The sequence below is a fragment of the Glandiceps talaboti genome, chromosome 11, assembly GCF_964340395.1.
Source record: "Glandiceps talaboti chromosome 11, keGlaTala1.1, whole genome shotgun sequence".
In the NCBI taxonomy this organism is placed as follows: Eukaryota; Metazoa; Hemichordata; class Enteropneusta; family Spengelidae; genus Glandiceps; species Glandiceps talaboti.
In genome coordinates, this window is record NC_135559.1 from 5,680,150 (window position 1) to 5,692,817 (window position 12,668).

Genomic DNA, 12,668 nt, shown 5'->3' on the forward strand with positions numbered 1-12,668 from the left:
GACCAAGTCTGTGTTTGTCACTCAATACATTGCAAAAAGCTGAAAAATGTGTAAAAAGGTTTGTTACTGTGTGTTTATAAAAAACATTTTACATATATATCAATCTTCTGCAATTTATTGAGTTACAAACAAGGACTTGGTATGTTGATTTTTCAAGTAGGAAGCCATGACAAAATTGTCTTATAAATTAAAAATCTAAAATAATTACCCAATTCTCATCCATATTGCCAATTTAAATTCACAAGCACTGAGACAAAAATATGAATTCCAGCAAGTATGAATAATTGGATGACACGATTCAGTATACTAGCAGTGAATGTGTAAGTGACCAAAATGAATTATTCAGGTCTGTGATCCCTGGCTACTTGAAACGATTGTTGAGAGACACACCCTGAAAAAAATCGAATCATTCCAATTTCAAATCAGATGATAGTAAACCGTCAAGACAGTTATTAAAAGTGATATTTAGTTTGTCCCCATCTAAATTCTGAACCAGTTCGGAATGGAATTGAATTCAGTTCTCCTGTCCCCATATGCAATTACTGAAAAGTACCAGCAATATATACCACATATGTAATTGATTCTTCATTATGTGGATATACATTAATAACCTTGCATTTGAAGGATATAATCGTAGTTGACCTTTGACCTGATACCACAATTATTCCCTCATATCATCATACTTTTACAGTTTCGTATGTCATTATTGCTCAACCTTTCTGTATAAACTACAAGACAATTGCATGTCATTTTTCACAATATTATACAATTACCCTAAATTGTATAATACAATTTTTACCTAGGGAAAACTTGCATTATTTGGTAGAGTCAAACTGAATGACACTCTTCTTACTTTACAGCATGGTAAATTTAATCAAACCCTGAATGGGTTCAAGCCCTGAAGTGGTAAGAGGCAAGTGGTTTAACCACTCGGCCACCGACAACCCTGAATTAATACTTGTACCAGTTCGCATGTGCTCTCTTCACTGTTATGTGCATATTTCTCTATACTTCTAGCTAGGCTCAAGCCATTTGTCATTTCAAAAATAAAATATTATCAAATTATTATGGATGAAGACAGTATTAATGACAAAATCAAATATGAATTTAAGTTTTCATTTGATTTACAGTAAGCTCTGCTGCTGACATTTATTTTTTCAATTTGTGATTTATTTATTTAATTTTTTTGAAAATAAAAATAAAACTTATCTAAAATTTATCAAAATCCCATATAATACTCTCTTCTCCTACTGATATACTATACTATCACATTACGCTCTTTTCAAACAGTCCAAATTTTCTGACTTGATTTTTTTTAAGTGGCCGTGTGGATGAGAATTGAGTATTTATTTTTTCCATCTAAATATTTTGCCCCAGAAACTTTTTGCAATTTTTCAGTCTTCAGCTAGTTATCAAAGACCAATTTTCATTAATTACCAGACCAGTATATTGTTTTCATGTAGAAAAAGATATATGGAAGATTTTTTTAGTCACTACTTATTTTTGCATTTTCATCTTCCAGTGAAATACGTAAAAATAAATCTTCAGTGAAAATTTCAAGGTTTACAGTATTAAATATTGTGACTGAAAAGTTAGGTTTTCTGTCGTAAAAAATAGTTTTCATGCTCACACTCACAGTAATGGCTATATCATTTGAGTTTAATGTTGCAGCAGCAGCAGTTTTGGTTGAGCTGAATAATACATGATATTAAACATCTTGCCAGAGCCAGTTAATAAAATGTCAATATTCACACCTGACTGCTAATTCGTTAGGTCCATGAACACTCTCTTTGATGAAACTACCGATGACCACACACTATCTTCTAATTAGGCAGAAAAATGTGTTGCTGGGAACCCGACCAAACCTAGTTTAAGCTGTTGACCCTAAATATACTCAATATAAGTCATTGGACAGTAATGAGTGACAGATGAGTATATATCACATAGATAACGGTATATACATACATACATACATACATACATACATACATACATACATACATACATACATACATACATACATAAAATACATACATACATACATACATACATACATACATACATACATACATACATACATACATACATACATACATACATACATACATACACACACACACACACAGACATACATACATACATACATACATACATACATACATACATACATACATACACACACACACACACACACACACACACACACACACAAATAAATACATACATACATATACATACATACATACATACATACATACATACATACATGTACGTACATATGTATGTCAATACGACATACAAACAGATAGACATACTCAAAAAGGTGTAATAGTGAGAATTTACTTCTATTTCCATGTGAATTTTCTCTTCACAGTATCTTGGTCAATTATCCTAAAATCCCATCCCAGAAAAACAGAGTCTAACCTGACTATTATTCTGAAATGTCCAGTCGTTGGTCCACTTATGTATAAAGGCCTAAAAAAAATGTGCAGTTCCAATCACACTCAATTTTAGAATAGGTGGAGTAGGTAGATTTTTTTCCGGGAGTGAGTGTCTTGTTCCATATGGTCTATGTTGTGTTATTGGTTTCACAATTTTCACGATTATATTTCATTTTTTTCCGAATATATAAAAAAAAGTTTAGGGTCGGCAGTGAAAAACAAGGTGGGGTCGGGAATAAACCAGAACCAAACAATTTTTTTTCTAGGCCTAAACAGGCTTAGAGATACATGTATTAGGTGTTAGCCGATACCCAATCTTTAAACCAAAGAAAATGCTAGAGAAAAGCACAACAGCGAGATGAAATACACACTTGTAACAAAATAAAACAAATGTACCCTCCTGTTTGATGAGTGTCTGGCGCTCTATAAATTTGCAATCAGTTTTGGCGACTTATTGCAGTATTACATATTGTTTATTGATGACTGAACTGAAAAATGTAAGTTGCTTTTTAATGAGTACAAAAAGAGCTTGGATCTTCAGCTGCATATTCATTAAATTTCAACTATTTATAATATGATAACATGTCACTAAATTAGCAGTGTTATCTATCACACTTCACTGTATCACTTTCATTTCAATGGCTCATAAAAGTACGCCAGACAAATAAATTAAACTTGTCATTGCGCCAAAATGGACCATGGACTCTCATTTCATTTGAAGCACTTAGAAATACCATGACACTGTAACTATAGCTTCGATTACTATTAACGGATTTACGTTCTATTCTTTTATACTATATTAGAATGTTTTTTTTTTACCTTATATTTTTGATTCAAGTCATCTAGTACTATTTGTGAACTTGTATATAAATACAGGAATTCTACAAGAGGGTTTAGTCACATTTCCGGGTTGTCAGTATTTCGAAATTCATAGATTGTTTGGTTAGCTTTCGAGACGTAAGTATTCATTCCTTTTAGTATTGCATTACATTACCATATAACGTTACAGTCTCGATAGACTGACTCTGAAGGCCACTCCAATCAAATTAATTATGGTCGCTATATAATTGCTCCGTTATTTCCACTACAGCATTGGTTGTGGTTTCAACACCGTTGATAGGTGCCAGTCGTAAAACAGCTGACAAATATACATAACAATGAACCAAAGAATAGTAATGATATGGCTTACGTTCTCGCCTCGGCTGTCACTGGTGCGGTCACAAAGTTCATGTATTGACATTGGTGTCTGATTTTTTCGGGAGAACAACAAATTTGTCAAAGTAAAGCATACTTACAAACTGCAAATCGAGGTCCACACGAGTGTGTTCTATGGTTATAGACTCCTATAACTACTTGGTCTTGTTAGACTCTGTAACTATGTATAAAATCAAGGTGTTGTTTGGCAGGCTGCTCAACTCGTTGCAAACTGTAGCTGTACTGGCTCGTTGGGTTTGTTTTGTTTTGCAAAATTTCAAAATGGCTGCCAAGTGTAGTGCACATGCGCCGTTTACGATTTCCCGTCGTCCTTCACGAATTGGGAAACTTTTTCAAACTTTTAATGTTGTAAAAAGTTCTAGTTCTCCATTTTGTTGCAGCATTGGGAATTCATATTCCTTATTTTCTTGATTTTTTTTCTTTTCGAAAGATATAATTCCTCCATCTTATATAATACCATACTGCAAAATAATCAATGTCTCGACGAGTAGTATTGCCCTTGCAAGCGTCTTTTGAACTCTTTGTCAAGTCTCTTTATCAGTAATTCAAAATTATTTTACTTTAAGTTCTCTGTATATGTGAAAGTAAATAATATCGACACAATACAATCACAGGTAGATTACTCAGGTGGTTGATATTGGCAAAAAGGGAGAAACAGTATAAGAAAACAGATAACCCAATTTAAGAGAATATTGTAGAAAAGATAACACAGCTGATAGAATTCGATCGATGAAGAAGGTTAACAAATAAAACCTAATTATTCTGTTATAAGACTAAAGTAAAAAAAACATGGACTTGGCAGAAATTCTACAAGGATGGAACATGTAAAGAACTAGATGAATGTAAAAGGCACAATTTTATTGGTTTTTATACATAGTAAACAAACAAATTCTCAGTGTCATGTGTCCCAGTGTCATAACCCGTGGCCTCCATGTGTGACAGTGTGTTGATTCTTTATTGTCTTTTCCAAGTTAGAGGGCGCTATTCATATTGCGCGTGATTGGCTACTACGCAAGTAAAACTCTTACCACTGCAAGTGTTTTCAACTATTTGTCAAGTCTCTTTAGTAATTCAAATCCTTGTACTTATAAAATAAGGTATTATCAAACGCATGTGGTTAGTGTATGTTTCATATAACTATGACTTTAACCATTATATAGTAAACTGCAGAATAAGTTAGTTTCCAGCCGAGTCACCGCTGGTGGCTCACTTCATGGCAGCGCGAGTGGTGGAGAGTCCGGTCCCGGTAAAGTTACTGCACATAATTTAAGGTGAAATTTGTTCCTTGTCTGTGCAGAAACCGAGACTAAAAACAGGTTGGTTCAGGGCAGAGGTCACGTTTATATTATCCTGGACAACATAGTCATAGCCAGTAGTAAGTGAACTGAATTAGTAATCTAGTTCTGAAACAGCTGTAGTACAGAAAACGACATATCCCAATTCCTCTCTTAGACCTGTCCCAGTTCGAGTCTGAGAGCAGTCCTAGTTCCAGTCTGGGACCGTTCTCACTTTCATTCTGAGAGCAGTCTCAGTTCTTCTAGGCGATTCCGCTCAGTTCCCGTCTGAGACCACTCTCAGTCTCGGTCTCAATCTCATTATCATAATTACTGTGAGAGGAGCTGCTTTTCATTTTGACTCTGCTTTTTTATGTAGCTCCAATTCGTGTTACTTGGCATGCACTTAATTATATCTTATATGCCATATTTTTGAACAGGTATGTCGACTATCCTTATGACGAATCAAAGTATCAATTTATAAAGGAGGCTGAATATGACTTGCTCGACATACTTTGCAGAATCATCATGTGATTAAAAACGAATATTTACATGGACTCTGAACTGGGATCGGTCCAAAACTGGGACCAGTCTCACATTTATAGAATTGGGACCGTTCCCCGATAAGAACCGAAAATCATGGTCCTCAGTATGTGGATTGGAATTGGGACCAGTCCCAGACTGAGTTTTAATTTTGAGGTTTGAGCTTTCCTTGAAAAGGGCTTGATCTCCGATCGGAACAGAGAGCGGTAACAGAATTGACCTGAGACAGGCCAATCCCAAACGTAGACCTGTCACAGTTCCAGTCTGAGAGCAGTCTCAGTTCAAGTATTGGGATATGTCCAAGACTGGACTAGGACTTTAAGATTCAACACTGTGACAGTAAGTTGTAAATTCACTGAACGCTGTGATATGTATCTACCTCAAAGTCTGTACACGTACGCGTGTCTACCGCAAAGTCTGTACACGTATCTACCGCAAAATCTGTACACGTATCTACCGCAAAGTCTGTACACGTATCTACCTCAAAGAATGTACACGTATCTACCGCAAAGTCTGTACACCTATCTATCGCAAAGTCTGTTCATACTAAATGCTACGAGTACTTATATACTCTCTATATTTATCATTACTTTGTTTCTAGGCAATATAGATTACATGTGTAATAACTGTCGGCTGCAAAATACCTATTGGAAGAATTGAAAGGTTTGTGTATCAATACAATGTGTAATAACTGTTGGCAAAATGTCCACGTGAAGAATTTGACGGGAATTTACAACGAAAATACAAGAACATAAATAAGCACACTTTGAATATAACGGTTAATCTTATATTGACACTTGCTAATCTTACGTCAAAAGTTCGCCCAAGGCATGGCTAGCTAAATCTAACTTAATCTTGTTTTCCTTTTCAAATATCTACCAAAACTTTAGAAAAAAATCTTTAAAGAATAGGTATTCCCAATAGGGTATGTTTTGTTTGTAATGATCACATAACTATTACTTCAAGAGAATGTTTAGACTAAAAGCATTGAGAATATTTTAATACCCTGAGAATTATTGGCAAATGCTTGAGAATTCCTATATAAGACAAACGAAGTGAAATCCGGTTTTTAAGTCAGCATCCATCTCGCATCTGAGACTCGAGTTGAAGCAAGTTATTAAAACTACCAAAAGTTGGACACGTTACCTAAACGCCCCCCCCCCCCCCCCCCCCCCCGCTTGAGAACTGACCGCTACGTTAAGCATTGTGAGTAAAGTTGATGAATTGAAAGTTGAAGTTGTCGCTAAGCTTAGTTTTTAAGCGTAGACCCCCACCAAGGAGGGAGGGTCAGTGGTTTAAGCGATGGCACTATGGAGTGTAAATAAAAAGCCCCCAAAGCAAGTTTAATCGTACCATGAATAGATTACGTTGAGAAAACCGACGTTACATTTAAAGTTTGATCATTCTTTCAAAAACGACTGATTCATGCTGGAAAAAAGAGTATCAGGATAATATGTATGGTGGGTTTTTGTGATATTGACACTGAGTCAACATTTCCTAGACCGCTTCAAACTGGAAATACACAATTATATATAGATGTAATATATAAATACTATGCCCAGAAACCAGACAGCATACGCTGTTGAATTTGTACATCGATAGATATTAGGTAGGACATACAAATTAAGCCAATACAACTAAATAATTTGTTTCTGTCAGATAAACGGTACAGTAACTCATTTTACCTCCCGTAAGGGGAAGTAGTGTAATGGTTTTGTCTGTCTGTCTGTCTGTCTGTCTGTCTGTCTGTCTGTCTGTCTGTCTGTCTGTCTGTCTGTCTGTCTGTCTGTCTGTCTGTCTGTCTGTCTGTCTCACTTTGTTTTATATGACAATCCATAAATATGTATGACTTTTGATAAATAATCACTACATGCAAAGTTTTAGTAGTTTATTCTCAGTTACGTCCGAAAATACTCACCGTGACTTGAAGCTGCAGTACAGGGTGCAACCGGGACTTTTTTAAAACTGATTTGTTAGATGTAAAGACTTATTGTAAGTCATACACCATGAACAGGTAAAATGTATTTGTGTAACACTACACATAATATGATACACTAAATCCAATATTAATTTTTAGGTCCGCACCCTAAACTCAGCGATCGAATGTAATCACGATTCCAACATGTTAATGTAGTAGTAGTAGTTTATTTCAAATGCTAAGGCCTCGGCCCATCGCACAAAACATTTTACATAACAATAGAGAAGAAAAAGAACAAAGAACTGAATATCATTCTACTAATAATTAACGGAAAAATAATTAAAGGTAAAAATATGACAGGGGAGAACATATACATCTATGTTTGCTGAACAAAACTAGTACGAGTGTTGAAAGCTTTATGAACAAAAACTGATAGTTTGTATTGGACTACTTCATTCTTGCATGCCAGTAAGGAAAAACATTTTTCTTTCGTGGGGTGAACTCTAAATCTTTGAGGAATAAAATCTACTCTATGGTCGTTATATAAGGGGCAAAACAATATAAAATGACATTCATCCTCAACAACTGTAAAACCTTGTCTTTTACAATATAGACACACTCTAAGTTCAACAGGAATTGGTGGATTACAATGGCGTCCCACTTCAATTGCTAAATTGTGACTAGAACAACGGAGCTTAGCAAGATCAAATTTAAATTTTATGATTTTAACGCATGAGAGGTACAGTTCAGGTTCAAGCATTGACTTAAAATTTACATAACTGCGCATGCGTCGAGAGTCATTAAGTGAGGCTGACCAATCTTGTCTGTAACAATCTTGTAGTCTTTTACAAAACAAATTTAAAAAGGTTTTTGGGTCCCCCACCTGATGTTCAAACCAAACAACCCCGAAACCGTATCTAAATAATAATTCTCTTATCTTTGTTGCCCATGTGGTCCTACCAGCAGAGTCTAGATGTTTTAACATTTCGTAACACGCTCTTGGGTAACGAGTATTGTTCATTTGTACAAGTTTCAGCCAGTAAGAGATACATCGCTTCATATACACACTAGAGAGTGGAAATCTACCACACTCACCCAGAAGTACTTCTGAGTTTACAGATGAGTTCACACCCATAAGAAATCTACAAAATTTGAATTGTACACGTTCAATGATCGGGGTATATTCATATCCCCAGTTGGAAACATGTTAATGTACTACTTATGGACACAATCAAACCCTAAGCAATATTTACACGTCGAATTATTCGTATCAATGGATATTCTTTGAAAATCTGTGCAACATATACAGCAACCTTGTCAAAGATATAATGAGATCAGGTTGGGACTGGTCAGTTTTCATATGCTGTATATATCTGTGTTGGAAAACGTTCAACAAATGTTCGATTAAATGTGTCAGATACAAGTAGATTAAATTTAAATTAAATAATTATTTTGCAAATAATGACATATTTGGACATTCAGTTAATATTTAAATTCATAAATACTATAAAGAGGATATTACATTGTCGAATTTACACCACCTACTGCATGTGCTAACATTGCTACACGCATCACCTCTGCCAACGACGACGTATTTCTATCGACGCCGTCAGTAATATCGACAAGGAAGATGATGTTCACCTACGCTGTGTTATCCATTCTATTGGTCGTCTGTGAAGGTGGCTATCTGAGTCGTGCTAAGTTACCCGACTATGTCAACCAGGACCAGCTGTGTGCTCGATTCTATGACAACAATTCCTGTCAGAAGCCTTATCTTCACTGGGACCACCTTGACGTCCAAAACGGTGCAGATGTGCATATCGTTGACCCACGATGGAGAAATCGAATTTCTTCCTTGGCAGTGAAGGAGGAGTGCACACTAACAGTTTGGGATCGTGGGTTCAAGATTGGGAAACATCAGATCTTTACAAGCGATAGCTCTTGGCACAACTTACAGAGGGTGCCTCGTTGTCATACGTTCTCAGAGAAATATCTCAAGTTGAGTGGTGTGCACGTGATTTCATCATACACGTGCAACTGTGAAGAAAGTCCAAGTAAAAAGTATAGTTTAGAAGCCGGTAATATTTTTGATGACAATGATGGTAGCCATGTGATAAAACCACGGAAAGCACAACCTACTTTTGACACATTTAAGAATCGCCATATCATAGACGAAAGCAATGGGGAAAAACCGAAAGAAAAGGATACGGAATGGAATGAGTTGATACAAGAGCGAAACATTCCTCCGGAAGGCAGAGAATACCATACTTTTATATACGGACGTGCTGAAATTATTAGAAAAGATTTCATCCATGTGCCGGATAAAAAAACAAAAAACTTATGCGTTAGTAGAGATACGTATGACCTTTATGCCCTTAAAAAACTTAAAGTTGATAATGAATACCACTTTAACGCGAAATACAACAAAGTTGTATATGCTGCCTGCAACGACAAGGGGGAACCATTCCACTTTGAAGCTAAAACTCTGGACGGAAAATGAAATGAACGCTTTAACAAACCGGCTAGTTAGGTATCAAGTTAAATTTCAAGCAAGTGGTCACGTAGACGCATATTTTTTTGGCATTTCATGATTTGTATTGAAAACTTTGTGTAAATGTTACATTTTACTTAGTTTTAGATTTAAAAAGATAAATGACGTCATCTATCACATCAATCCATTGACTACTGTAACAGTGTATCAATTACGTCATCTATCATATCAATCCACTGACTACTGTAACAGTGTATCAATTACGTCATCTATCATATCAATCCACTGACTACTGTAACAGTGTATCAATTACGTCATCTATCATATCAATCCATTGACTACTGTAACAGTGTATCAATTACGTCATCTATCATATCAATCCATTGACTACTGTAACAGTGTATCAATTACGTCATCTATCATATCAATCCATTGACTACTGTAACAGTGTATCAATTACGTCATCTATTATATCAATCCACTGACTACTGTAACAGTGTATCAATTACGTCATCTATCATATCAATCCACTGACTACTGTAACAGTGTATCAATTACGTCATCTATCATATCGATCCATTGACTACTGTAACAGTGTATCAATTACGTCATCTATCATATCAATCCACTGACTACTGTAACAGTGTATCAATTACGTCATCTATTATATCAATCCATTTATTACTTCTATAACACATCTCTGTTTTGTTCTTATCCGATTTCATATTCTAGAATTTATGGCATGATGATTGTTCTTTTGTGTAGTGTACATCTTTTTGCCAAGAATAGCAGATGATTCAAGTTATACATATAAATTACTGAGATAGGTGTAATGTCCAAATAATACGTGTGATATACTTAGAAATCTAACGCATTTACATAGGCATTTTGATCACATATGATAAAGTATATAACACAGTTATTTCAAGGTATAGATTTTTATAAAGTAAGTATAGAAATTAACGTAGTCTTGGTTACCCAGACTCTCGCCGCTGGGGCTCTGCCTACGAGTCTTGTAGGCAGAGCCCCAGTGGCGAGAGTCTGGGTAAACGAGACTAAGTAGAAATGCAGTTATATATAATACAATGCGTTGAGTGAATGGACTAGGTTCCCAACCAACATACCAATAACAAGAGATATTAGATATCAACGGATAGACGATTTCCACGATTTCATATGCGCATGCGGAACCAATCATAATACGTTAAGTAATCACGTGCTAAATTACATCCAATGAGTAGCATTTAACTAGGGAGGAGTTAGAGATTCCTACTATAGTTACAAATATTAGTGTTTTTTCATGTGAAATGTTAGATTTGGATTTAGCATCATTCAGTCATAATAAAGAATCAAGCATCCTTCTTGCAAGACAATTGTCTGTAATGTGTTCTTGTTGTGTACTGGTCTCAGTTACCCAGACTCTCCCCACTGGGGGCTCTACTACGAGACCACCCAGACAAGACCCCAGCGATGAGAGTCTGGGTAATCGTGACTAGTAGTGAACTAGTGCTGTGAGAACTTTTACGTCCAAGCGAGTGTAACTAACTGACTGTTCAATGACATTTGGAGGCTAAGATCCTGAATAGAATAACATATAACTCTACTACAACGAATGAGTTCTATTGCGACGTCATCACAGTTGGTGTCTTTGTCAAGACTATATAAGATGTGTAAAGTAATTTAAAGTTATTACAATAGTTTCAAAAGGTCTCACAAATCTTACAATAGTAGAATGGCAGTTTAAACAAACTCTCACTTTCAGTCAAAGACAATAGAAAATACAACAGCATTTAAGAGGAGAGAAAAACCTTTCAGAAAATATATGGGTTGATGGTGTAAACTTTATTCATTGTTGGGAAACAATAACTTGAAAATATGTCACCCTTAAAATCTTACCTTTGTGCATCTCTACCTTAAGGTGTCATCACTAGCTGCTTGACAAATGTTGCACGGGGGGGGGGGGGGGGGGTATGCGCCAACAACGACCGGACGTATATATGTTTGAGATGTTCACTTCACGAGAACGATGAAGGATGATTCTCTACACTAAACCAGCATAGCTTATAAACGTGACGTCTGACCTGAACCAACCTGTTTTAATCTCGGTTACCCGGTTACCGCACAGACGAGGAAGAAATTTCACCTTGTATGGTAACTGGAATCCTTCACAACTCGCTTTGCCATGAAGTGAGACACCAGCGGTGACTCGGCTGAAAACTAACTTATTCTGCAGTTTACTTTCAGTGTACTTCTAGTGTACTAGTATATTAAAGATACTTCGCGATGAGGCAACCTCACACGGGAGAGAGGATGCCAGTGAGGGCGCTATATTGCAGTCGTCATCACTGCACGTCATTTGTTATGAATGAACCATAATGCATGTACTTCTTCATTTTTACAAGTTTATATAAAATGCTTGTAAAATTGATTTATTCATACCGGAAATACAAAGTACCTGGATAATTTGTGTAAAACATGTTTGTGATGACGAGTCAACATTTCCAGAACAGAGTCAATATAGAAATATACAATTTTAGAAACTCTATATACAGGTATTAATAATACGCCTAGAAACCACACATACATGTACTGTATTTAGCTATTCCGTGGATATATTTTGTAAGACACACAAGACGAGGCAATAAAACCAAATTATTTGTTTCAATTGTTTGAATGTTTTTCGTTCTATTTTACTTGCACGACAGATCATAAATTGTGACTTTGAAATTTAGGACAGAACTAGAAATTGTTATATTTATACAAACATCGCGTGTTTAAATATACCT

At 35.7% G+C, this 12,668-nt stretch overlaps 1 protein-coding gene across 1 annotated transcript in view; it reads right to left on the reverse strand.

The window, feature by feature from the left end:
* LOC144442700 (basic immunoglobulin-like variable motif-containing protein) overlaps nucleotides 1-3,874 on the reverse strand; it is a 29,341-nt gene extending 25,467 nt beyond the window's left edge. The window contains exon 1 of the mRNA XM_078132075.1: nucleotides 3,737-3,874. The gene's annotated coding sequence lies outside the window, so the exon portion shown is untranslated. The remainder of the gene's footprint in view (nucleotides 1-3,736) is intronic.
* Nucleotides 3,875-12,668: the final 8,794 nt, after the last annotated feature.